Source organism: Bombus affinis, chromosome 4, assembly GCF_024516045.1.
Source record: "Bombus affinis isolate iyBomAffi1 chromosome 4, iyBomAffi1.2, whole genome shotgun sequence".
Lineage (NCBI taxonomy): Eukaryota > Metazoa > Arthropoda > Insecta > Hymenoptera > Apidae > Bombus > Bombus affinis.
This window is the reverse complement of record NC_066347.1, coordinates 8,165,606-8,191,534: the sequence shown is the minus strand read 5'-3', so window position 1 is coordinate 8,191,534 and position 25,929 is coordinate 8,165,606. Positions and strand designations below refer to the sequence as shown.

The 25,929-nt window shown below is 39.7% G+C and overlaps 1 protein-coding gene across 10 annotated transcripts in view; it reads left to right on the top strand.

The window, feature by feature from the left end:
* Positions 1–25,929, top strand: part of LOC126915819 (fat-like cadherin-related tumor suppressor homolog) — a 509,971-nt gene that overhangs the window by 109,396 nt on the left and 374,646 nt on the right. Inside the window, exon 3 of one of the 10 annotated variants that reach the window (XM_050720843.1) lies at positions 20,146–20,237. The exons of the other annotated variants lie outside the window; for them this stretch is intronic. The gene's annotated coding sequence lies outside the window, so the exon portion shown is untranslated. The remainder of the gene's footprint in view (positions 1–20,145; positions 20,238–25,929) is intronic. 10 annotated transcript variants of the gene reach the window in all.

The following is a 25,929-nucleotide window of genomic DNA, read 5'->3' as shown; positions in this document are numbered from 1 at the left end:
GAGAACTAAATGAAATAAGCAAGGAACAGTAAATTTTAAGAAAATATTAACGATATTTAGTAAAATTGAAATATCGATGTCCGATTCAAATGATTTATGGAAATGAAAGTTTGGACAGGAAATTGCGAGGGTAACGATTGGCAGACGAATAAATTCTATTCTTCGTAATGAGTGTGGGAGGTGTCACTGTAACTGGAATAGTCGCCTTACTTTCACTGTAGGTTAGTCACTCGCTCAGAGCACAGAGCACAGTTAGAAGGTGAGCTCATATCGAAGTCCTATGTGGGTTCTTACGTTGGGAGTTCCGAGTATAGGAGAGTATGTATGTAGCATTCTTTTTGCTTCCGTTCCATCGCGTTTCATTATACTACGTGTCTGTTGAACGTATATTACGGATGATTTTTAAGAGGTAGTCGAGATATATTATAGAACGTAGATGAGAATAATCGAAATATAGATAAAATAGGTTTTAAAGAACACGAACCAAACAATGGAATTGTTAAAACAGCCTCTGTAGAATAAGACATATCTTGCCTAATAACGCCCAATTACGATGTCACGGAGATTCAATATACATTCAAGAAACTTTGGTGGATCAAAGTAATAAAGATAGCTACCAGCATCCAGAAAGTGACACACGAGGATCATGAGGGTTGTGCATTGTGTATCCTCCTTAGTCTTCCTTCTTTACAATAGCAACTTTACGATTCAATTTTCCGTCATTGTCTTCACAAAAGCAACGGAGAATGCTATATCTGGTCCTTAAGGGAACGCTGCTCGTACCGAAGAGCGTTCATAGCGAAGAACTTAAATAGAGGATACGAGGACCAATACCGGAAAGTTTAAATATCACGATCCTCAAGGCAATCTAAGGTTACCGAGGTGAGATCAAGTGCGATCGAGAGAGAGGCAATTTTCGGCGAACGAGGAGGAAGTCGGAGCGGGATAAGAAAATCCCATACTCCTCCTGCCTCTGACGCGGCTCGAAATCCAGCCGTAAGTCGATGATCCAGCCGCAATTATGGGAATCCACATCCTCATAACGTTGCATCCCCTCGCGGTTTGCCCGTTGCACCTGCCGCTCCAGCCAGGCTGGTTCTCCTCCAGCCACTCCACCATTCTTCTTCTTCTTGTTTATCTCTTGCCATCCTGTGCTGTGCGCCCTTCCTCTCTCGTGGCTCTTTCTCCCTTCCTGTGCCGGTTCGCTCGTTCGTTTTTGCCTATCGTCCTCTCGTTCCGCGTCTTCCTTTCGCCCGTTGCCCTTGCCGTGTTGCACCGACTGCTCCTCGGAAAGAACCTTTTCCTCTCTTCTCCTCTCGTTCTGCTTGCCTCCGAGGCAATGCACCTCCGAAGAACGTTGACCTCGCCTCCATGGCTTCACGGCTCCGCTGGTTCGGTCTGTGTTCCTCGCCGAGAGTAGGCCCTACTCTTCTCTGCGCCTCTTGCTGGCTGCTGCTGTTGCTTACTTGCTCGCCGTTTGCTTCTTCTTCTTCGCCCCTACTTCGTCTTCACTCTCGTCTACTTCTATTTTCTTGAGCTTCGCGTTCAGTGCCGCTGCTGCCGCGCCGCCAGGAATAAACCAAGCTCGACGCGAAGCAACTGCTCTCGCTCCGGGCCATCGGCGAAGAATCTCGATAAGCCGCGTGGAGAAATTAATTGGCTGGCCTCGAAAACGAGCCTACCTTCCCCCGAATCGCCGCGGATCGTTTCGCTTCGTCTTAAGAATCGCTGAATCTCCTCTCCTGGTTCTCTTAGAGGTGGTACCCATAGGGAACGTCGGATATAAGTAAATTGGTACCGATCGCTCGAGCTTCGATGCCAAATTGGATGCCGTTGTTTCTTTTTCTTTGCGTCGATATCCCCGCGTTTTCGGGATTCCCGTTATGCAAGAATAATTTGCACTTGATTTTTTTTTTGTTCTAGTATAATTGATATCGTAAGTGAAATATATAGAATAAGTGAAATATAGAAATAAATGTCTAAATAGATTTAACAACTACAATTTAACGAGTCGGAGCAAGTAGTATTTAACCCCTTCTGCTAACAAGAACCTAGATACCGCGGTGATTGTGTAATTAAAGAAAGCTCGTCTTTTCTCTAATAAAATGACCTCCTTCGCTAATAGGTATCCAAGTACCGAGGTTATTAGTTAATTACAAGAAACACGAGGTCTTGATTCATAATACGTCTTTTCCAGCTAGATAATTCTCTTTTCAAATCTATTCCACACAATACCCGTTATCATTAACGCTTTAACATCCAACACGAAATCTCTGAATACTTTTCACGATTTCTCCAATCGCATATAGCTTCCTAAGGTATACGACGAACACCGAACTCTCTGGCTTTAAGATTTGAACCGAACGTAGCCCAGATGAGTGGGCTAATTGCAATTAAGGACGCTGGGACAGAGGTAGGAGGGAGAAACAGACAGAAGGTGGAGAGGAAGGACAATCCGTAATTGTCATTCGCGCGCTCATTATCCTGAAATCCGTGGAATCGGCTGAAGGTGCATTAGGAAGAGGCCGCAAGGAGAATTATCCGAACGGGCAGATATGACGTTAAAGTCTCCATTGTTCTCCGTGTCGCGTTTAAGGCGCGAAGACGAAATTGGGTCAAATAGCGATTAACCTCATCTAGAGTACGTGAGCAGTTGAACAGAGCGAACTTGTTGAAAGGACAGGCACCAAACCAGTGAGAAGGGGAATTCGTCTTTGAGACGTCGATCGTCGAACGAAGGAAAGGGTAGTGAGTCGATGATAGCGCTCTTCAGACACCAACCACACGATGTTCGTGATATCGGAATAAGAATCTGTGGACGTGAACTCGGCTCTCAATGAAATTGCGAAACCTGGAACGCTTTTATGTTGATTAAAACCCTTAAAGGAACAATGGATTGTTGTTTACGCTCCGCATGGTAATGGCTTTGTTAATATAAAAGGTGGAACGACAATTCGAGAAGTTAGATTGGAAAATTAACAGGGAGATCCGGGATTTAGTAGAATAACAATAGAGTAGTTGAGAAGAGAGAATGTTTAATTTAAATTCTTGCAATATTTTATGTGGATACTTATATAATATTGATTACTTACTGCTCGAATATCATGGTAGATAAAAATATTGAAAGATAGCGGGTACAATCTATGCTCGGCGATCCTTCCAGAAGAACTATAAGTAAAGTTTTTTACAGATACAACTCGCTTTTGTCGAAGTAAAATTATAATTCGTGTTACAAATACTCGATATCGTAAGAGATATTTGTTTTCTACGAATAGATTTGTGTCAGATAAGACGTTATCTCTGGTTTTATTATCAGCATATAATTCTTGTTAGGAGACGACTCTGAATAAGCTCTTGGTGCTTTACACCTTAGTACGTGCTGCATCAATATTATCTCATTTACGAGTTCGGTAAATGCGGTGGTAGAAGCAAGGTTAATTAATACCACGAAGTTGATATCCGCGAATGCAATTAATATTGTCCATGTAAATTTAATTCTATATATTTAACCTAACAAAATTTAATTAAATATAACCGAATATATACTTTCCAAAAGACTAAGCTACTTAGCTTACCAGAAAGATAATTCTACTTCTTCCTGAAGATCCAATCTAAACCATAAATCTACAGAGCGACTTACCATTTATTTGACTGAACCAATTTATTACAAAACGTGAACGAGCAATTCCGCCTTTCCGGTGAGTAACTTTTATTTCAACGTAACTGAAACTTCAATTACATTTGGACATCTGTTTCCACGCGGCGACAGGTCCTCCAGAGCGGGTTTCCGAGATCGCGGTAACCTCCGGCATAGCAGCAACGTCGTCGATCAAGCGGATCATCAATCGCGAATGATGCTTCTCGGAGGGTCCTCGACGGGTTCCGTTTACACGTCAGGAACATTGAAGGAGTGTCTGCTCTTCACGTCCATCAGTAACCTGACAGATTCCATCGGATCAAAGGACAGACCAACACACACGTGATTCCATTCCATGGATTCAGTTTGTTCTGGAATCGACCGATCTCTCCCTTTCGCTCCGAAATTCCAAGAGCCACCAGCTACTCCGGCATTCCCCTTTGATTGGCTACGCACACGATAAGATGAGTCGATATATGTCAAGGGGTGAAACAAAGAAGAAATCTAAAGATCGGCGTTTACGATTCTCCGATTCGATTGATTCGAATTGCTTCCATGCGGAGCAGATTTTCCGGAACTGACGCAATTACAATCTACGCGTTCAAGTATTCTCTCGTTCAGAGTTTATGCGCTCAGTATCTACGCGCAGAATTTACATGCACAGGATTCATACGCGCAGGATCCACGCTCGTAGGTCTCACGCGGTTAAAATTCACGTACGCAACAGCATCCATATGTTCAGAATTTGTGTAAGCAAAATTCGCTTGCGTAAAATCTATGCATGCAGAATCCGTGCTTTTAAAATCCACGTGTGCAGAATTTGCTCGTGCAAAGGACGATTATCACGAGAGTACGCATCATCGAAATTCGTGGCACCTCTATTCTTCGTAAAGTATTCTCTAATTCGAAATCGAAATTGCCGAACATTCGAATAACGTAGATAACTCGTGCTCGGAGAAATATGAATTTACTTCCTTGACTAGGTAATCTGCGTGGTTACGGCGCCACGTTTGTTTGTCTCGATGACACGCAGTTTGATTTGATACGCGCAGCAACAGGTTACAGACCTAATCGGCTCGTTCGATTATGTCGAATATAGCAGGATATGTTTACTGGAGGATGATCTTCGTCATCGTTGAGCATTTTGCAAAAATTGGGGAGTATTTGCGAACGTTCTTCTTCGAATTTACTTTTCTCGATTTGAATTATTCAGTGACACGTTTTTCGAACGTTGATTCGCACACGGTTTGATAAATAAGTGAAAATGATAATTTATTCGAATTTTCAAATACCAATTTTACATTGGGATATTAAATCAGTTGATTAACGAGTGTTTGGTAAAGGATAAAAGATAATATATGCAACGAATTTAACGATAATTTAAGCAGCAACACGAATTGTTGAAATATTTCATAAGCCTTACTAAAATACATAACGTTCATTTCAATGGAATTATTCAGATTGTCTTGTTTTGAAAAATCGAGGTTCTTCCGTTTAATCTTCGAATATTTTATACGTCGCAAATATCAGGATGCGTTTCAACTGGTTTCAGAAATAATTACGAACCGCAAGGAACGGTTACATCAAATACAACGTATAGAATGGTGCACAACGGGAGAGAAAATTAAAACGGAACAGCAATCAACGTTCATCCAATCAACAGACTCTCAAGTCACGAGCAAACGGTACACGTATATACCCGAGGCCGGCATTGCAATGACTCATTAACTTTTGCCGTGACCCGTTTCGCGGTTTTCGGTTCCTACTTCGTACAATAATTATCCATTTTCACGACGTCTCGTTATCTTCCCTCTGTGACACGATTACCAGTATGTCATTCAGTTGCAGTGTTTCTATTCGACAGAAGCGAAACGCGACCCGAATATTCGCGCCAAAGTAAGAGTGGGCAAGGAGAGAAAATGAAACGAAGGGAAAAAAAGCGAAAGGAAGAAAGAGAGAAAGAATGAATGATAGGGAAGAGAATGAACGAAGGTAAACGGGGAAATAAATTACGCGGCTGGGAAAAGCGTTCAAACAATCGACACACACGGTGGCTTAACTGCACGCGCACCCGCGTCTTTTCAATTCTCCGACTCGGCCCTTTGATCACCGCTCGTCCGTCATTCGCGCGGAATTTTCATTGCGGACAGAGTTGTACCGCGTTACGCGGATCGCAGTCGTGTCATAACAAATAGAGAACAATGCAGCCAGCGCGCGGATGGATAATCTTTCACAGTTTTGCGTACAATAGCGTCACGTTCTAGCGCGGCGATGTGTCCCTTGGCCCTTTTTCCAGCCGGAGCTTCGCATGCCACTGCCACCCGCGTGATCTACGGCCGTGGAAAGTCAACGCGTGTTACTCTGTTTTACGGAGAAACGAGATTTCAAAAAGAGAAAACAGCCGGAGCTCTGCTCTTTTTTCTTCGTGTAGCGTGCACGGTCTTGCTTTAATGGCACGTAATTAGTAGTTTGGGAATAGCGTGCCTATACCTATGCCATTCTGAGAAATTTGAATGTGTAAAGATATAAAAGATACACGTTCGACACCTTATTAGATATTTTCCTCGGTCCTATCGACGTGTTCAGAATCTTCAAACTTTATCGAATTCTGCGATAGGTCACGAAAGTATTGGAACATTTATAGAAATTCTTTGAATATATTAATAATGCACGTTATAAAAAACATTAACACACAGGTTCGAAAGTTCTTATAAGCATCTTAATGCTTTTTACAAGCCTGTGTCTGTTTATGTACATGCATTTTACACTTGTACGCTAATGGAACTTTATTTTGTATATAAAATAAAAATGAATAAATAACGCGAAGGAATATAGAAGACGTCCATTATGAAGTATAATATTTAATGGGTTACGTGAATCTTTATTTGGTTTCCACTAGCCCTTGAAATATGTACACAAAAATGACGTAGACTGTGGAAGGTAGGAAGGTTCTATACAACTGGCCTTCGAAAGAGGAAAGAATACTTGGAAGAAAATGGAGCCATGCATTTGAATAAATATTCATAACAAATAATATTCGTACGTACCATCCTGAACTTTTGCCATATCCACACACTGGCATCGAAAATGTATGGCGAGCGGATGTCCTGGCTTTGCATCACGAATGAAAAATTTACGAATTTTTCAGATAGCAAAACGTGATCTTGCACTTTTGAACGACAGCGTATTTCTCTGAAATTCCGGCGGTCTGCTGTATCACGAACCATTTCAGATACGATCTGTAAGGGGGGAAAGAATGTTGGGAGAAACGTCGGAAATTTTCACCGGAAGACTTGAAAAATTCCAATATTCATTAATTATATCTCTTACATGGAATGTAATATCGATATTTCTATATTAGCACGATAAAAGCCAGTTTAAACCGACGTGATTCTCTACCACGAATTATATTTTTATCATGTTGTGTAATCTATCGTTTTTTATACAATAATATAAAAATATTCCCCAGAAAAAAAAAATCGAATATTTACTTGTCGACTTATCCACAAATCTGTGAGTGTTAATCCTTCGGGACAGAATTTAGTTCAACACTGAGTTTTAAAACAATTGTCATACCTTTTAAGCCGCTGCTGCTCAAATAAATCTTTATCGTTCAAAAAATGTTTTATCCGACACAACTTTATTATTGACAAATTCCTTTTGTTTTTTTAGATGATAATACTTTTATATTTCTATTTACAATGTTCTAGGACAAATTGCAAAATACACAACAATTCAAACCACGGGAACTTATTATCTTTACGAATATTTTATAGACTAAAACCATTTAGACCCATTAGACCAGCAATCCGACCATAGCTATGAGGATAATAAATGACATATTTATTATTCTAAATTAATGAATTATTTCGGATGTCAAACCCTTTAAGAAATTAATTTCTAACCTTCAAGTCCTTCAATACTCGCCATATATCTTCAAACACAACACAATAAAATAAATGTAGTCAACCTTACGAAACATAATCGATCAAAAAATTCAAAGCTTTAAAGTTAATCGCATATTCACGTTCTACGTCGAAACGATGCTCAGTCGAGGGTCGTAACATCCACCTGCGGACGTATCCGAACCTTGATCGATTCCCAGAAGAGGCGTTCTTGCACGTTCCAACCGAGGCGAAATTAAAATCTTTCGTAGAAAGCGGGCAAGAACACAAAGCAGAAGAAACCGAGAGAGAACAAGACGACCGAGGGATTCAGCTTATCCACGGTAATCGCGACCACGTTTTTGGGCTCCATAAATCTCATTATCGCGACAGTTTTTGCCCCACGGCGCTACGTTACTGTTGCACTTCCCTCACCCTCGTTTTTCTTCGCCTCGTCCTCACCCTTACTCGGACATTTGCAAGGTGAAGCTCTTCTTCGTTCCAAAAGACCTCTTTTCTTTTCTGTCGCGTAAAGCACGCGGCGAGAAGCCGCTGAAAACGACTCGCAAATTCGTCTTTCTCCAGCCGCGTAGCTATCGCATTATCTTCCCGCGTCTTTCGGGAACTCTTGGGACTTCTCGCGAGTTTGTTTCACAGGCGGCACCGCACAAAGGTGCTTGGTTTCGCGGCTGGTAATTACCAAACGGCCGAATATCCTCTTTCTTGAACGCAGCCGTAATCGCAGCTACCAGAAACACGCGCGTGGCCGCGAGCATACGAGCAACGCAAAAAACTGTTCCTGTTTTTAAATCCGTTCCATGTGACCGTGTAATCAGGCTGACTCTTTTCGAGTAATGGAGTAGAATTGAGAAAAGTACCGAGAATTCAACACGAGTACAGGTGCGAGCTGGTTTTAAGCTCTGCGTGAATCGCAATAGCTCCATTCGTTTCGAAAACGACTTTTCAGACCCTTTGCGGTTTGTCCTGTTGGGTAATTGCTGAGATACAGCTGCAGTTGGTTGATGTTTCCTTATATGGGCCTTTGCTACAGTATGAGAGACCAATGGATTCTCGATCGAAAATAAAAAGATCTGCTGATGTACTTAAATTCTAAATATTCTTTATCTATGATCAACTACAATTGAAAATTCTAATTAAGCTTCAATCTCGAATCTCATTCAAATTATTAATCTATCATCGCGTTAAAGTACCACTTTAAAATCACTCAGGATTCTTAATTACATTCCTTCACTTTCTCCATAAGAGATTATCTATAGGATAAATGGCCAGACTTGAAGATGCTTCAAAATACCTACGTAATATTATACTCTAAACACCACACTTCCATGTTTCCCGTATCTCGCGGTACACGCAAGATAGCATCGGTACACCTATATCTGTTTGCTAATAACCGACATGACTCGCGTCCGAATGAATGATTATTTCATCAGACAACGTAGCTGCGCTCAGATGATATCGTGTCGCATCACGCGGAGCGTTGCCAGTCGCTAGTTTCGCGACGAGGTTTAATCGTTTTTCTTGCGGATAACGGTGCCACGTCTACGCAACGGGTCCATTGTTTGCGCTAGTGGGGCGCGCAATAATTCATCGAACGTACGATCCTGTATAAAACTCTATTCGGAGCCATCCAATAGTTTAGTGAAGCTGTCCCAGCTTAGTCGAGCAGTTTAGTGAACTGGTTTGTCCACGCGGATTATACAGCTTGGTCGAGTGATTTAGTCCAGTTAGAATCGCCGTCCTTACGAGTTTCAGGAAAAGTGCTTGTTTACGATGGAAGTTGTTACTGTATCCTGGTTGAGATTTTATATCTGTATTCCTCCGTCAGACGTTTCTTTTATTAAATTGTTCGTTTTATTTCTTCGGTATCTTTTATAGCGCTTTAATTCTGGAATACTTAATTTTTAACATTGGCCATTTTGATTCAATGCTATTGCAAAAATTAGGTGATATTTTCTATTCGATTCTTATATGCTCTAATATGTATCGTTCGAAGATATGTTTCAAAAAGATAATTACTAGTTTTCTCCTAGTTACAAGAAAAAGAATCAATGAAACAACCAAATAAACTCAAAGCATTGTAAGAAGGATCCTTCATTTGTCATAAATTAATCCTTCGTTAAACCTACTGTATGTACATACACCTATTAAACTTAATGCTTCTACTAATTTAGTCGAAGCTTCGTTTGAAAGCTACTTGTCTGTCAAGCAGACAATGTTTCGACTAAACTGGTAGAAATGTCTAAAGCTGTCTCTCGACGAGTAGAAGGCAAAGAGCGTGATCAGGCAAGAGTTGGCGTGGCATTTGCTTCGACGGCGAAAAGATCAATTGACATTTCAGCGCACGAGAGGCGTCGAGTATTGATTTCATCGATTGCACAAACAACACGGCTGACTCGTGACTGAACGTTGCAAGGGGTGCGAAAATATTTCACCACGATTTCGATCCGAGGCGATACCGATCCTCTTTTCTCGCGCAATGTTTCCCAGCATCAAACGTTGCGCAATCTGTACATCCCAGCAAGTGTTTAACAGTTCTCGATGGGAAAGTTCTACGTAGAAGCTCGCGTTTCTGAAGTTAATTAATCCGAGCGTCTACGGTTTCCAATAAGGTTTGGTTCTCTGGTTGGAAAATCGAGAATCGACCAAACGCTCGAAATATTCCGCAGTATCGTCGATGCTATTCCAGCTTAGGCGGATACCAAACGTTGATTTTATGATAATTGCACGTCAGACTGAACGCGGCCGCGGGACGTGGCGAGCATTTGAAAGGCAAGGCCAATAGTGTTAGCCTTCGACGAGGAACGCGCTCTTTATGATTTATGCTGGCAATGAAAAGTACCAGGTATTATGGAGGAAAAGGTGAAATAACGCTGGAGTTGTCGCTTGCACGGTGAATAGTGGAGGGTGGGTCGTTTGGAACGAATTTCTGACGCGGTTGATTAGTGTTCATACAGGATGTGTATTCCAGATGATGTTATTTGAAACTGATGGTTTCTCTTATAGGTGTTATGTAAATGTGTATGTGAATTTGATAGATAGAAGTGATTAATTCGATCAAACTGTGAAATGTCACGTCAGTTATACCTGACAGTTTTTGACGAGCACTTTATCGGCATCCACGATTATTTTATTCAATAATGTAGTAGTTTAATTTTCAATCTAATCTTGTGAACTTTGTGTGTTGCACATTTTCTGAATGTTTCGTGACATAACTTTTATGCATCTCACGTTTAGAATTAACTTAACAATTTTAAATTTCAATTTCAAATTGGAATTCAGATATTAACTACACACGTGCTATGCGGCGTCGGAAGAAAATTACATATCAGGACCAAAAGCAGAATCGCAATGACGAAGAATCCACATCAATCATTCCTTCCCACTAATTCCAGTACTATTCACCTCGTACCAAGATATCTGATACCCTCTATCAAGAATTTCGAATCATCCTAGTACCTTCAACACGTTAACACACCATTACACCATACACCATTTTCAATCTTAGAAGGTGATTTTCAAGCGAAAGGTACATCGCCCAACGTTCGCGATTTCTACCATTAATGTTCACGATTTCAACCGATGGACAATACTCGCGCAGGTGAAGTCAAATCGCGTGGCTGTGGTTAACTATGGTGAAACGTCAATGGACGCATCGAGAATAACCAGATCGTATATCAAAACGGTTTACGCGTCCCGGATCTCCGATCTTGCTCCGCGAGCCCTTTCACCTCGTGACCAAGGTTGCGGGCCAACGTTACGAGACTCGTTGATTTGTGCACCGACTTCGCGGTCTTCCCTTCAACTGGCCTTTCGGTCGTTCAAAGATCTGACTCTCGATGCTTGCTGCGTCTACGTTCGAAAATCTTCTCTGTACGTTGTGAATCCGTAGTCCGGCTGATTCGAAACTTAAGCTGCCTTATTGAACGGTGAATACAGCGAACCGCATTTCACGCCGAATTGCAATTGATTACTTATCGATTTCGATTTTACCCTTTGAATTTGGTATTCGAAGATTCAGATTGATTTCTGAGTGGAGTATGACGAGCACGTCTTGCCCGTTAGGGAGATTTTCAAGGTGGTTGTGCGTGGAATTCTTTTAAGAGTTCTCGTTTGCCGAGTAATCGAAGAATGGCGCTTGGGGAGAGGGTCTTCTCGCAAGGGCCGTTTTAATTTTACTGTTAATTTAACAGGTGTTTCCATTTACTTTTCATTGGGAAACAGGCGCGTGAATAAACACTAAATAAATACTGGTGTTATTCTGTTTTCGCCGTTGTCCATTTATTGGGTATTTTTTCATCAAACTGCGAGAGCTTTTTGAAATCGAAGGATTTTGATGAACAGCGTAACAAGTTTACTCGTGTTGTATGATATTTTAATATGAAACAAATAAAGTGCAAAAGTAACAAGGTTTTAGGGACGAGAAAATATCGATAGATTGTCGTGTATCAAATAAGAAGTTCATACTCGAAGCTAACAATGCTTATGCATTTCTTCACTGAGAAGCAATTTTCTTTAGACCGTAAAATAATACGCGAAAAGCAAGAAAGAATTCCAAAAATGCATATTCTACAACACGTTAACGAAGATGTTCATGATCGAACAAAACATCCGCCGTAATTTATGAAAACCGTTCGACGTTAAAAGCTGTCGACGACAGGAATACCGGTCTTTTTTCAAGTCGTGAAAGAAATCCCAGGCCGGACAGCAATTTCCATTCCATCGTTCATCCCCGCAAAGCGTCTTACCGTTGCGGACGTTTCCTAGTGCCCTGTCTCGTGGAAAATTCCGTCTTTCCGACTGCCAGCGTGGAAGCCCTCCGGCTTTGCCCCCGGAGTCATAGTTTTTTCCGAGCTTTGATCAGAAGTCCCAATCAGGATCCATTGCTCAAGATGAAACGGAATCTATTTCGCGTCCGACGAGATTACGGGGTAACGCGGGCCAGGTTGAATGTTAAATCACCGACCGTCATTGGGTTGACGTGTCCCAGAAAGGCCGAGAAATGCTAACGAGCTGCCGATGCGGCGGCACAGCAATCGCCTTCAAAGCCTCTAAATCCACGATTCCACCACGTGTCCTTCTTGCTTTGCTTCTTCTGCTCTTCGCTTTCTCCTCGTTCGAATGAATTCCCCTCATTTTCTGCTATTCGTTCGCCTGAAATTTCGCCGAGTCTTCGCTTCAGCTGGCAACTAAGCTGGTTACGACGAGCCCGAACATTTCGTAGATTCGATGAATCTGCCCCGTTAAACTATCGGACCAAAGTGGAACAAAGGACCAGCGTTCAGCCTTCTTCCGTTTTCTCTCTCTCTCTCTCTCTCTTGCACACACGCTGTCCTTCTCTTTCGCTTTGGTCTGAAAATGAGACCCAAAGATATCCAGCGAACAACAGCGTCTAGAGTTACCCGAGAGTTGGCAGAGACCGAGGGAAGTCAAATTTCGAGCACCTCCGCTTTTCCAGCGCGCCGCATCGAAAGTTTCGAGTAATTGCGCCACCGAACCACGTTCCATATATCCGGATACTTGTTGCTCGGCTACATAACGATCTAATTTGGCATTTTTACCGAGCGCCAACTGCGTTGTCGAACCAAGTCGAGGGAAAATCGCTGGTGGAAGTCCTCGGAAAGCGAGCATAGAGGGGACACATAGAGGGAATTTATCGAGCGTGGAACTCGGAACTTGTCTCGAACCATCGTAAATAACCGATAATCCGGGTGTAATTCATATTTTACGAGGAAGTGGGGCTGCTTCGTTCTTCGCGGGTAATCGAATGTAGTAAACGTTACTGCGTACGGATTGCATCGATTGATCTATGTATCCGAGGCTCTACGTGATGACTTACCTGGTCTGTTCGGATCGAGTTGGAGGATGTATGTTGAATTATGTGAGGTAAAGTGGCACATACAGGTCGAAATCGAAATTAATTGTTTCATATATAGTGAATACACAAAGTGTTTGCACAATGTTGTATTTAATGCAGTGTATAGTTAAATCCAAATATTGAATTTTGTATCATTTCGTAGTAGATACTTTTATGTGACTAAAAATTTCGATCCTTAAGTGAAATGTAGGATCTGATAAACAACACATCATTTTTAGATTCAAGAAATGAAAAATGTTGCAGCAGTAATATGTTCTTGGAGTTATTACCACTAGACTAAGATTTTTTAAAGCAAAATAATGAGTTCCAGATTTTTTTCCAAAATTAATGCTAACTTTTATTAAAATGAAGCTTTATATATGTACTTATTTTTATGAACGTGCTTTAATTATGATCATTCGTGTATGGAGATATATGTATATACATATGTATATGTGATCTTGCAAAGCAATAAAGATATAGAGGTCGTAAACAGCTTTATGGGTGAAACAAAATGAATGAAACGGTGAAATAAACATGTATTTTTAATGGGAGGAAAATAGTGGCGAGGCTTTTTCGTTTAAAAATAGAATTTCTGTACCGAGCAGACTAAAATAAACTCGAAAAATTTGGACGTGGGTTTGATTCGATACAAAACAGAATGCATACGTGCGTGTGGTTATTGCGAATGAAAATTTTTGCGTAGGAGGTAACCTGAAACTTTGGAATTGCGAAAGCTGTGTCAATAGTGGACAATTTCTCAGGCTATTAGAGCATCGAATTACGCACAATTCTATGAGTTGATACGAAATACAAGCAGTGTCAATCACGCGAGTAACTGATGAAACTTTATAACTGTCCGCCATACAAATAATTCCAGTTGAAGCTCGGCTTGATTTAAATTACCCACAGTTTGTTACGCGTGTCGTTTCAATATTGTTTGCAACGCTTATGGAGCTTGTGTTACACCTGTATGGATCATTGTAATTTAATTCGCAACACGAACAGGTTAGAAAATCTGTTTCATTTTATTCTGGTCATTCTCAGTTCGGTCATATTCAATTATTAATCATCTTTCTAGCAGATATCGATTCCAATAGAAGTACATAAATTTCCTTAACGTTCTCTTTATATTATAGAATACGGTTTATAATTGCGTTCATGAATACAGAACTAAATTGCAAATAATTTGGGAATAAATCACAGACGATTTCTTCGTTGTTCTGCAAACTATTTAAACAACCGAAAATTTTAGGGAATTTCTACTGTAATATTTCCACCAGTTTCATAAAATAACAATTTTTATAAAATGTCCCATTGTGATTTACGAAATGCTATAACAGACGATGTATATAATAAATATCATACTATACCGTTTTACCACAGTCAAAAAACAGGAAATAGTTGAGAAAATAAATAGCCAGGGGACATATCGAATACGTCGTGAATTTGGTAACCACCGAAGAGTTTAACGAGTGTATGACCGACCCGATAGAACTGGCACATCCCGGGATTCGTCGACTCGTCACCCCCGCTTCGATCCGGTCAATCGAACCCGGAAACTAATTCGAAGTCCCGATTCGGGCACCCGGCTTCCGTGAAAAACCGTGCTCCTGGGTGTTCTGTATTATTCGAGCTATCTCGACGATAAATATCGGCGTGCACGCGGTGGCAAGCTCGTGGCGAAGTGCATGTACCCGCCACTACCGGCCGGGGCACAGGAATATTTACACGGCCGTTCGATTTATCGCATGCTCCGACCGCACCCTTCCCTCCGGCACTCCGCCTTTCTTTCCCCTGTCCCGATCGCGCGAAAATTGAAATATATTTCTGGCGAAGCCTGGCCGATTTTATTGCCCAATTCGATCCAGCTTCAGCCTCAGCGATTGTTCGTTGCTGTCGCGTCGCGACGCATCGTGAGGCCCAATGTGGACGAGATGTTATCGTGATTTTGTAATGGTGATGTTGGATGATTTGGCAGCTTCGTGTTTTTTTATTGGAGGATTGTACGCTATTGTGCGCTGTGTTTGGTCAAAAAGTTTCGTGATATATTCGTAAAATATGGAGAAATTGTTGTTGGAGAGAAATTTGACAGTTACTACGGGACTTTAGTATTTTTACTGCCAATGCAACATATTTTGTCGTGATAGTTTTCCTTATTAGGTATAATGGAGATGGACGATGACGCAACGTTGCAATTTCACAGTGGCAATGCAATGTAGAATTCGGTATTTCTACATTTTGAGTAACAAGGTCGTCGCATGTTCGTGCATCGCATCACGTTTGTGCCTAAAGAAATCACAGATGAATAAATCAAGGATTTGGAAGAAGTTACACGCGAATGCAACAGCGACAGGATGATACAGGTTTATCTCGACTCTGTAAAACGATTCGGCCGGATTTCCTTCCGGTTTGGTTCCTTTCCTTAGCCCAGTCGCGTCTCGACGTCTTTGCCAACGTTTTCTTAGCGTCACCAAGCAAATGTGTAGAACGCGACTTGAAGGAAAGTTCGAGGCTGGATAAATTCCAGCTATCGTAGGCTCCTTTGACGGTAGTTTGTTTTATCGGGATCGATGCTGCTTCTCTCGGAGAATTTCGGGTGACGTTAAGTCGAATAACGCGGAGACTTAGCACAGTATACAATAACGATATTCTTATGGTGGTAGTTGAGTAAATTTGTGATTTTCCTGGTTGCGACTTTTAACCTAGTATTGTATTTTTATAGATTTTTTTGTGTGAAATATTAATTTCTAGATATACTGATTGCTTTTTTGCGTAGGTATATGAAATATTGAATTTACATTTAATTGGATTTTTTGCTGGCTTTATTCTAAGCTGAAATCGATATCAAATTTTAATAGAAATAGATATCTTATATTGGAAATAGAAAAGAAGACTAGACTGAAATTGTGCAATTCAATTTACCTAGTTAACTTATTAAAGATCGAGCAATAGTTTGTGACAGTGTTACAAACACCACAATTTCTTAAATCCGATAAAATCTAAGTGCTAGGCATCCATTCAAGTGAAAGAAATAGCGATGAAAAAAATATTACGCGAATTTCTGTCCAAATAGTCCTAAAAATTGCCACGCTTCAACTTCGAACGTAAGTAACATTTTCTATCATTGAAATCAAACATTCGTCGCATTTTTGACGATGATTATTCGCCGGACGTTGATCAGGCGCCTGGCGACACGACGTGTACTCGAAATACCGGGCGCGCGAGTGGGCGTAACGATTAATTGTCTCGACGTTCAGGGATGGCGTCGATTACGAGAGTTCCGGACGCACGTGCGTCGGCATGCAAGCCGCTCGTAACCGCTCGACGATGTGAATGAGCTGCCGTCACGTCGTCGAGTGCCTTGAACAAGAAAAGACGGCCGTTCTCCGCGAAAGAGGCGTCGCGACGCCGACGAAACGCTACGTTCGCTACGGCGTTTTTAACGCCTATCGTCAACGCTCTATAAGCTGTATATTCAGTGATCAATGGATACGCCTCGACAACACTAGTCCTTGTGCCATTGAATCGCGCGCGCTGAGTTTTCTAAAGCCTCTGTTGGAATATATACGACAGATTGTAAAGTGAATTTGCGCGGATGAACGTCGGGAAGGTGTGTCGGCGATGAGACCGATGAAGTACTATGGAAAATAAACATTTAGAAACCAACGAGACATAAATAGCGACAGGAGTTGTGCAATTGATAAGTGAGACGGTTGTATCGAACTTGTCATCGGCCGATCGTTATGATATTATCAACGATCGAGTTTGGAATGAAGAGATCGATCGAAACAGTAAGGGATGCAGACATTGTTTATGAATTGTTTATGGAAAGAAATCTCAGTTATTATCGTCAGGAACTGAAATATCGCGATAAATTATATTAAATAAATGTCGTGATAGGTACTTAATGAGAAGAGAATGATCTTGTGATATCATCGTGGTTGCAACATTTGATTTGATGTGATTGGTAGGTACGTTCTAAAAATATTCTGTATTACGATATCATCGAGTTCTCAATGAATAATGCATTATGATTCTCTGTAAGCGCCATCATAGATAGTTCTCGACAATTGCTGACGCCTTTCTAATGGTAGTTATAGTTAATGGTAGGTTTTCCTAACGATCGTATTTTACGGTACACTGAGTAAATATTGCATATTGTATGATAAAAGGATTATGACGAACTGCTAGAAATGTATTAATCTTGCAAGTATTTGCATTCTGTTTCTATATCGTTCGAGCATGTATTTGATCTACTGACAACTCAAATATTCGAAGAAACATCGATAAGAGATCAAAACCTTCGCACCAATAAATAAATCCAAATATTTTCTTTGTTACTAAACTGCGTTTCAACGAAATAATCCATTAGAAATAATTCCATTAGAATGCAGAATATAAAATATATTCATCCAACGTTACGTAGTTATAATCTCAGACGCGATTATTGAGGATTAAATTCTCTGCAAATGATTCGTATCTCTTCCCGAGACGGTTTTAACTCCCACAGTTTCAAACGAACGCCGTTCTAAAACGTTTCGAAGCGGTCGGAGTCGCGCGTGCACGTGCGAATAATGCAGGACCCCAGTGCACGCACGTCACTGCGAAACAAAACGCATCGCCGTCGACTAGCTGCAACGCGACGCGACGGTGAAACGTGCACCGCGGTTTCTATCCTGGAAGCCCGTCGCGGATTATGAGCGCCCGTACCCGATGAATCGGCAAACAATAAGTGCGACGGCTCCCTAACGGCGCACTAACGCAGAAACAAAGGTATATTCACAGAAAGAAACGCGGTGATTTTGTCTTACACGTCGCTCAAAATAGTCGAAATGGATAAACGCGAACCACATACCAGTCATGGAGAACAGAACGTGCTCAATCAGTTTGAGATTCGATTGTCGAATTTATTTGAAATAAAACTATGATATATAGGAAATTTTCTAATTTAAAAGTTTGGTTGAGTGAAGAGGAGTTTTACGATTGGAGTTAGATTAAACGTACACATCTGGATGAGCGGTGAAATCAAGCCAATAATTTTAATTATTTCTTTCTAATAACTATCTAATAACACGTCTCTCGCAGAAGAATTTGCATAGGCAATTAAATTTAATAAATAATAATGAAAGGTAATAAATTGTTTCGAATATATTATTGTATGTATTAAATACATTCATGTAGCTCTGAGTAGTTATCAATGTAAAAATATTTAACTATTGTAATATAATTTAAAAAACGTTTAATCCACATTTACGACATATTATACCTACGTGCGTGTAATAATATTAAAATATTTGAATAAAAAATTTATCAAAAATTGTAGTAACAATCCTACGAGGCCATCAGACAGAAAGTATAAAGGACTTCACGTTTCTATACAAGTTTCACAATTTTTCCAATAACAACTTCACACTGTCATGCGACGAAACGATCTTTGCGACTCGTAATACTTCCCAATTCAGAAACACGTACACGAACGAACACATCTATTCTGCAGTTCCTATGCGGAAACGAACCCTCTCCATGGAGAACTACACCCGATGAATGGCTGGGCGGGACAAAAAGCCGCGCGCGTGGTACGAAAGTGAAAATAATTTAATTCGAAAGCACGTCGTTCCGTTTCCTTTGCACCGACCGATTGTCTCGTTGAATGTCGCCTTCCATGACATCGGTATAAAACGGCCGACATTCAGAGAAGAAGCACGGCAGAGGGATATTGATGGCGTGGAAACAGAGAGACCGACGTGCATCGCGTATTGTTTCAACCGACGAACAAAAGGGCCCACGATAAACAATTCCTGTTACACCGGCACGCGAACGCGCGCGTTCTCCACGTTCCAAGATAACTTCTGCTGTTCGTTCCGGCATAGTTGACAACAAGGCGTGGAGCTAGTAGCGTCCGTGTATCTATTCAGAATTTCTCATGTCACGACGTGGGTTTTCGCGTTTTAACGCTATAATAAGCGGTGACGCCACGGTGGCATCACGCGAGGCCCAACCGTTAGTTAAAACCATATTGGTATCACGTAAGTGTTCATTGCTAATGTGTAATTACTATTACTGAATTTTGTCAAGTTCACTTATTTCTATTGGTGTTAAAAGTTATTGTACTTTTCTACATAAATAACCCACCATTGTGAAGCGAATGTCCACGTTTATGTTATGTCTCGAAGGAATTAGGTATATGCGGTTCTAGGTTGCTCTATACGCATGAAACGCGAATTTCATGGTAATTCTTACTTTGAATAAGGGATCGTTGTGTTGGAGGGAAGATGTAAAATGTTTAGGGTTAGGTCAATGGTCCAGGAAGGGATACTTTAAAGCATTTGAAATTAGGCAGTTTAAGTGGGATGAAACATTTTGATGTGAGGACTGGAAAAACAATTTAAGCAAACATATTTGTAGTTTACGTTCGGATAAGTAGATTCAGTTGGCAACAGTTCATTTAGTCAGACACTGAGCAAGATATGGTACCAATAAAGTTCTATCGTAGAAATGTACAGAAATATACTTTCTTATACATCGTAACATAGCTTTATGAACTTTAATGTACTTTTATTCTCATTTCCCAAACATACGATATTTTGTTACACTACTTATCAATATACTGTTACATTTTCAATGTATTTTGGAAAAAATAATCGTTCATTAAATAATAGGAATATTTCTCCCAAACCAAACCTTTCCGACTAAAATACAATCTTGAACCAGAGTAATCACCAGTTCGGTTTTCTTGTCTGTTACAGGTACACTGACTAAATTACAAGCTCTGCTGTCAACAGCTTCATCAAAGAGAAACATTTGGATTGGTCGACCTGGCCTTGCTTTAGCTTGAAAGGTAGTCCCTTCGGTTTGATTGTACACGATACCCGTCTTGAATCTCTGGATTTCCTCCGAAGGAACGTTTTGATTTTGCCAGTGGGAATTTCGATCGCAATCTCCTGGTAACGAATATGTTTATTCGACCGGGTTTGCGCGCAGTAACGCAAATCGATTTACTTAAGGAACGCAATGAGGATGGTTGACCTCAGTAACTTTGATTTAGCTTGCGTAAACCTATGCATCTCGTAGTGTTAGTCTCCGTGAATAATCGTTGAATCGAACGAATAGTCGTTGTAGCAAATAAATGTAAATTCTGATAGAAATTGTGAAAAAGATAATGCATCGATTATTGCAAAGAAATTTTAATTCAGGAAAAATTCATACCATTTTGGTTGTACTTTTCTGTATAAATATTATTAACGGTAAAAAAGAAAATGTTTATTTTGTCTTTGTTGCCATGCTATATGGATATCGACTAGATGTTATTTGTAACGAATTTAACGGACAATCGATTGTTCCCAACAATCGTTTTAGTGGTCTATCTATAGGCAGCGTAAAATTAATAGTCTCTATCTTCAATTCACTTTGACATTCTCTAAGTGCTTTTCTTATAATTCGAGGAATTCACGACATCTGATTTGTGCATGACATCAGCGTGCTAAAACAGTATTCGAACTTAAATGTTTTGTCTATTCGATCATTGTTCTCAAATCGAAACTGATAAATTCTCTTTCTTGAAATTATGTCAAATCTTAAATCTATTATTATTTTTCACAAGCAAAAGTTCCATTTTTAAATTAAAAACTGCATTAGATAGTACCAAGAAGAATAATGATAGCCAGTTAATTTCCCTATCTTTATGAAATGTATGATTACACTACGTCAATCCAATGTGTGAATGTTAGAATTCTACTGCAAAATTACCGATGAACATACCAAACCAAATATTACCTTTTCATAAATCCCTCGAGAATGAATTCTTCGTTGATTATTAGCTAATATACGTTTCAAGTTTCCATTGAGTGTCTCAGTTTATACCAAACGTTTATTGGATCAATCGACGAACTACGTGAAGTTCGTTCACTCGATCGATCATAAGCCGCTCAAGTATCTTAATGGATTCATCGGATTAAGCGAATTCGCAAAGTTGTAATTACTAGGTTCTGGGAATTTTTGGTGACTTTCAGCGAAGCTTCTCGAGAACGAACATTAGTCTAACTCCTCGGTGGATCGGGAACTTTGCTTTTAGTCGAAGTTGACTTTCATCGGGAGCACACTCGGAGAAAACTCGAAACACTTTCTTGATAAGTGGTCGTAGTTCTATCTGGACGAATTTGTTAATCAGAGGGGCCAAAAGTAAACTAATAAATAGAGCGCAGCTTTTCTCTTGAGGATACCGTATCGTTGAAAGTGCTGCTCGTATCGAAAAACAAAGACTATTCCGTATCGAATGTTTGTGCTTTTCGAAAATTGTGAAAACGCCACAGGAGGCAAATAAGTAAAACAAACAAGCAAACAGAAAAAAGAAGAAGGATATCGATGGAACGTTCAAACTCATCTCGCACGAAACGTTTTCGCATTTTTAATCTAATTGGCCGTGCGAATAATTTGGGTAGGTTGAATAGACGTGTGTTTCAAATTGAAATCAACGTATTTTTCCATAAAATATTGCTTTTTATATTTTGTGCTGATACTTAACAATTGGAAAATCTAGTCGCCCAATGTCATGTAACTGGTTATAAAAAGTTCTTTGTCTCTTTTTTCATTGAGTGGAATTACCGATTCGAGTGTAGCGGAATATTTTCTCTGCGATGGGGTATTGTGTACAATCGATAAATAAATCCTGTCGGCGAAACGCTGTTTCGTTTCCATTGTTACGTAACGAATTTTTCTCGAGTGTTTATATTCTGGGTCGAAAACTATAAACTATTCAAGGAGTGACCTGTTCCCACTGCGTTAAAGCGTAACCTTCCTAAGTCGAGCAAGCATTTCATGCAAATCTATCTATTTTCAAAATGGATTGGCGAGTTAGAATAACGGTTCAAAGTAAAAAATCAAATTTGTATAAAATTAAGAAATATTGCTCTGCGATTTAGGAAGATTAATAAAAAGAGATAATAATGTACTCTACAACTATCTATAATACAGTAGATCAACTAAATCAATTTCTTAAAATACTAAACACAGAATTATAGAGAAAATACGAATAAGAAAACAAATTTACCCGTGAAAACGAACACATAATTTGTCATCCTGCAATTTGTAGTTCTGACACTTTCGAGGTACCACGAATGTTTTTACCTGGCAGGCAATAATTTTTCCACTATCAGTTACATCAAATAGATAGTAGTTTCTTCTAATACGAACGCAGACTGCTTGTCACAGTTTTAATCTCATTATCTCCATTAGCGTGAAGAGTAATAAAAGACTTTACTTGCTTCTACCCAGAGAGTGTTCACCTTTTAACGCTAGCTAAATGAACAAAAGAGTTCCATTGCGATGCAAAAGGATCACGAGTACAAGCCCGTTCCAGTAATTACCTGACTATTGTAATTAATTCACGAAGCAGTTCGTTCCACGCGACTGCATCGAAATCTCTCGCTTCCACCAGCCAAACTCAACTATTCGCATTTACAATTTTTATGACCTGTTACAACGAAATCCTTTTATTCTCCAATCCCACGGTCGCGTCATCCACACAGAAAGAAAATTTCGAATAAACTGTAAACAATATTATAAAGTATATTTTACATCTTAATGGACATATTGTAAATAGGAAATTCCCAAATGAAATATATTTCTAAGGATTTCTTCGAGTCTAGTTTTGTTTCAACGAAAATAACCAATTATGCCTGCATTAACTGCATATTTATCATATTTATTTTTTGAAATAATAAAAGATACACAATCCATCAAACGTCATTCTCTTAATGAGAAATTAACGCTGAAAACTCGCGATCCTTACTCGTTCACCTTTAATTAAATACCCCTTTAACGTGAAAAGAGAAAAAGACAATTTCGCGTTAATGGTTATTTCTCCATTTCGTACATTCACTGAGAGAAATTTTAAATTATCGCATTTCATATTATTCTCCATATTATTCCGTATTGTTTTTGAAATAGTCGATTACTTATTCATCTCGAGTCAGTTTCCACGAGGATATTTCCATCATGGCTGCGTTATGTAAGACAAGATAATTTCCTCTCGTCCTGCGACTGTTGCAAAATCAAAAATTTTATTCGAAATAACACGACGGAAAAAATGGTAGGAATTTTTACTGGAAGGATTTATCGAGGCTGACATCTTCGACTGGAATTTACATAAGGAAGCGGTTAATAATCGCCCCCATCGGGACACCGAACTGTTTGGGTGCGCATCACTGAATATTAATTTATGATGAAATTGATACCCCTGCTTCACGCCTCTCATCTTTTTGAGTTACAATCTTCTTTAACCAATAATTTTGATGTATAGGGTATACCGTTCAATTTGCGTGGGTTGAAGATATTCTTCGATAATGTGCGAAATATTGATTAAAGATTACATTTTTTTCAAATGGGAATAACTTTATATTTGTGTAGTCTATTTTTATTCTTCGCTTGTAGTTCTATGTAATCCGTAGTTATTCCGTAGATTGCGTCAACTGCTGATTTCTTTTCAGTTTCGCAATTCTACAAAAATGTCATACTACGAAGATGAAGGGTGGAAGCTTGTAAAAAAATGCGTTATTGAAGAATGAAAGTAATTTGTAACCATTATATTACAAATTCTAATAATATATGATAATAATATATAATTGATTCATTGAGATTCGAGCAGTGTTGCAATAGAAATATGATTGCAGTCACATTGTTGTGAAGTTTTCGATAATTTCGCAACATATTACTAAAGAAAAATGCCCCTTTTATTCTACGGTTCTAATTTCAATTTTCCTCCCCACTATGCATCAAACATTTTCGATCTATATCCACACATTTCGCGTGAAACGTGATAGAGAAACGAAATTTCGGGAAAAAATAAAAGGGGATAGGGTCGATTAAATATGGACCCTGTTTAACCCAATTCGATGGTCACAGGGGCCAAACCAATAGTAGTAGAGCTTCCCCCATTTAACACGATTCGTGCATTGTGCAGGGGCCTTAACGGGCTTAAATATTCAAGGCACGCGCAGCTGCTGCCATTCGTGTGCCACACGTATGTCGTTCGTCTTGGCCGTAGTCCCCAAAAACAACTCGTCTCCGATATAATGCGCGCGAGAGTATTCGCGCGGGTACTCTCCCACACACTTACGTGAAAATTCTTTGCGGTCACGTCGATGTACGACCGAAATTGTATCCAAATTTATGCTAAACCGTTGGAGAGTTGGAGGACTGAGCGGTCATCGTGTGGTCAGACCACGAATTTGTTGCGAATCGAGTTTGATCGAAGGGTAGTTGATATATGGCAGCTAAGTCGAGCTGGATCTTGTCGTCGCGTCGCTTCGGCTAAACGGCAGGGACACGTTTATGGTAATCGATGCGAGTACTTTAATTCCTTGGAGCTTAGTTTCCTATTAGAGATTGCAGTTTGAGAGAAGAAGCTAATAGGATTGGTGGTTTCGATAGTGGACGCTGATGATTTCAGGGATCTTGATCCTTGATCCTTTTAGAATTTGGTCGGAGGTTTCGGTGGAGGTGTGGTTTCGTTAAGTGAACATAATAAATAGAATGAGAATGTTTATGCAAATTTATTTTTATAAATGTAACCGAGGAAATATTAGAACTTGCTCAAAAATTTGTTTTGTGCAGTAAATATTATAATAAAGTATTAAACATAGGTCTAACTTTTTTTAATTTAATTGGATATCCAGCATTTCTTGATTTTTGAGAAAGAAACTCTGCAGTTTCTGATGTCGAATCGATATTTTTAAGTACAATTATAGTTATGTGATTGATATTCACAAAGTAAGATAATGAATTATTTGGACGAAACTAATCAAGAACCGCTGATGTGCAAAGACGATCAGTCACGTTCGAAGTCATCTTCGATATACACAACAATTGTAGTCATTCAGTAACGAAACAGTTAACACAATGAGGGCAGTGAACAACTAGAACGTTCGATACTCTCAATAACGAAGGAAATCCGTAACTCTATAGCAGCAGAGACCAGTCTTAAAAGTCTATTGTACGGATTTTTAAACTGGTTTTCAGGGGTTACACAACAAGGAGTTCGTAAGGTTTCCACAGCGTGATCATTCGACGCGATCCGTTCTTTACTCAATATATACACGCGATTTAAAAAGAATGCGAGCGCTTTTGAACGCTTATGCACAATTGAAACAACGATAACAAAATTAGAAAGAATAATTAAAAATTAAAAAATTAGAAAATTCGAAAGCTCATGTATCTACTTAATTACTTAAAGATATCGTAAAAAAAAATTTCAGCAATTTCCTGTAATACACTAGTACAGAGAGAACAGTGATTCTTGCGAGGTTTGAAGCAAATTTAAAACAATGAAAAGAAAACATATAAGAATGAATTCTGAAGGCGAAGCGACGCAGCGTGCATGCTTGTTTGACAAAGCAGAAACACGTAGGCTGTTCGATTCGGTGTGTGCAGTTCGTGCAACACCTGGCCATCGAAACGCAGAGAAATAAAAGCTGCTTCATCGAGTAACCGCTTCGAAAGTGTTAAACTTTCTTCGGCATTCCAATGAAGTGTTT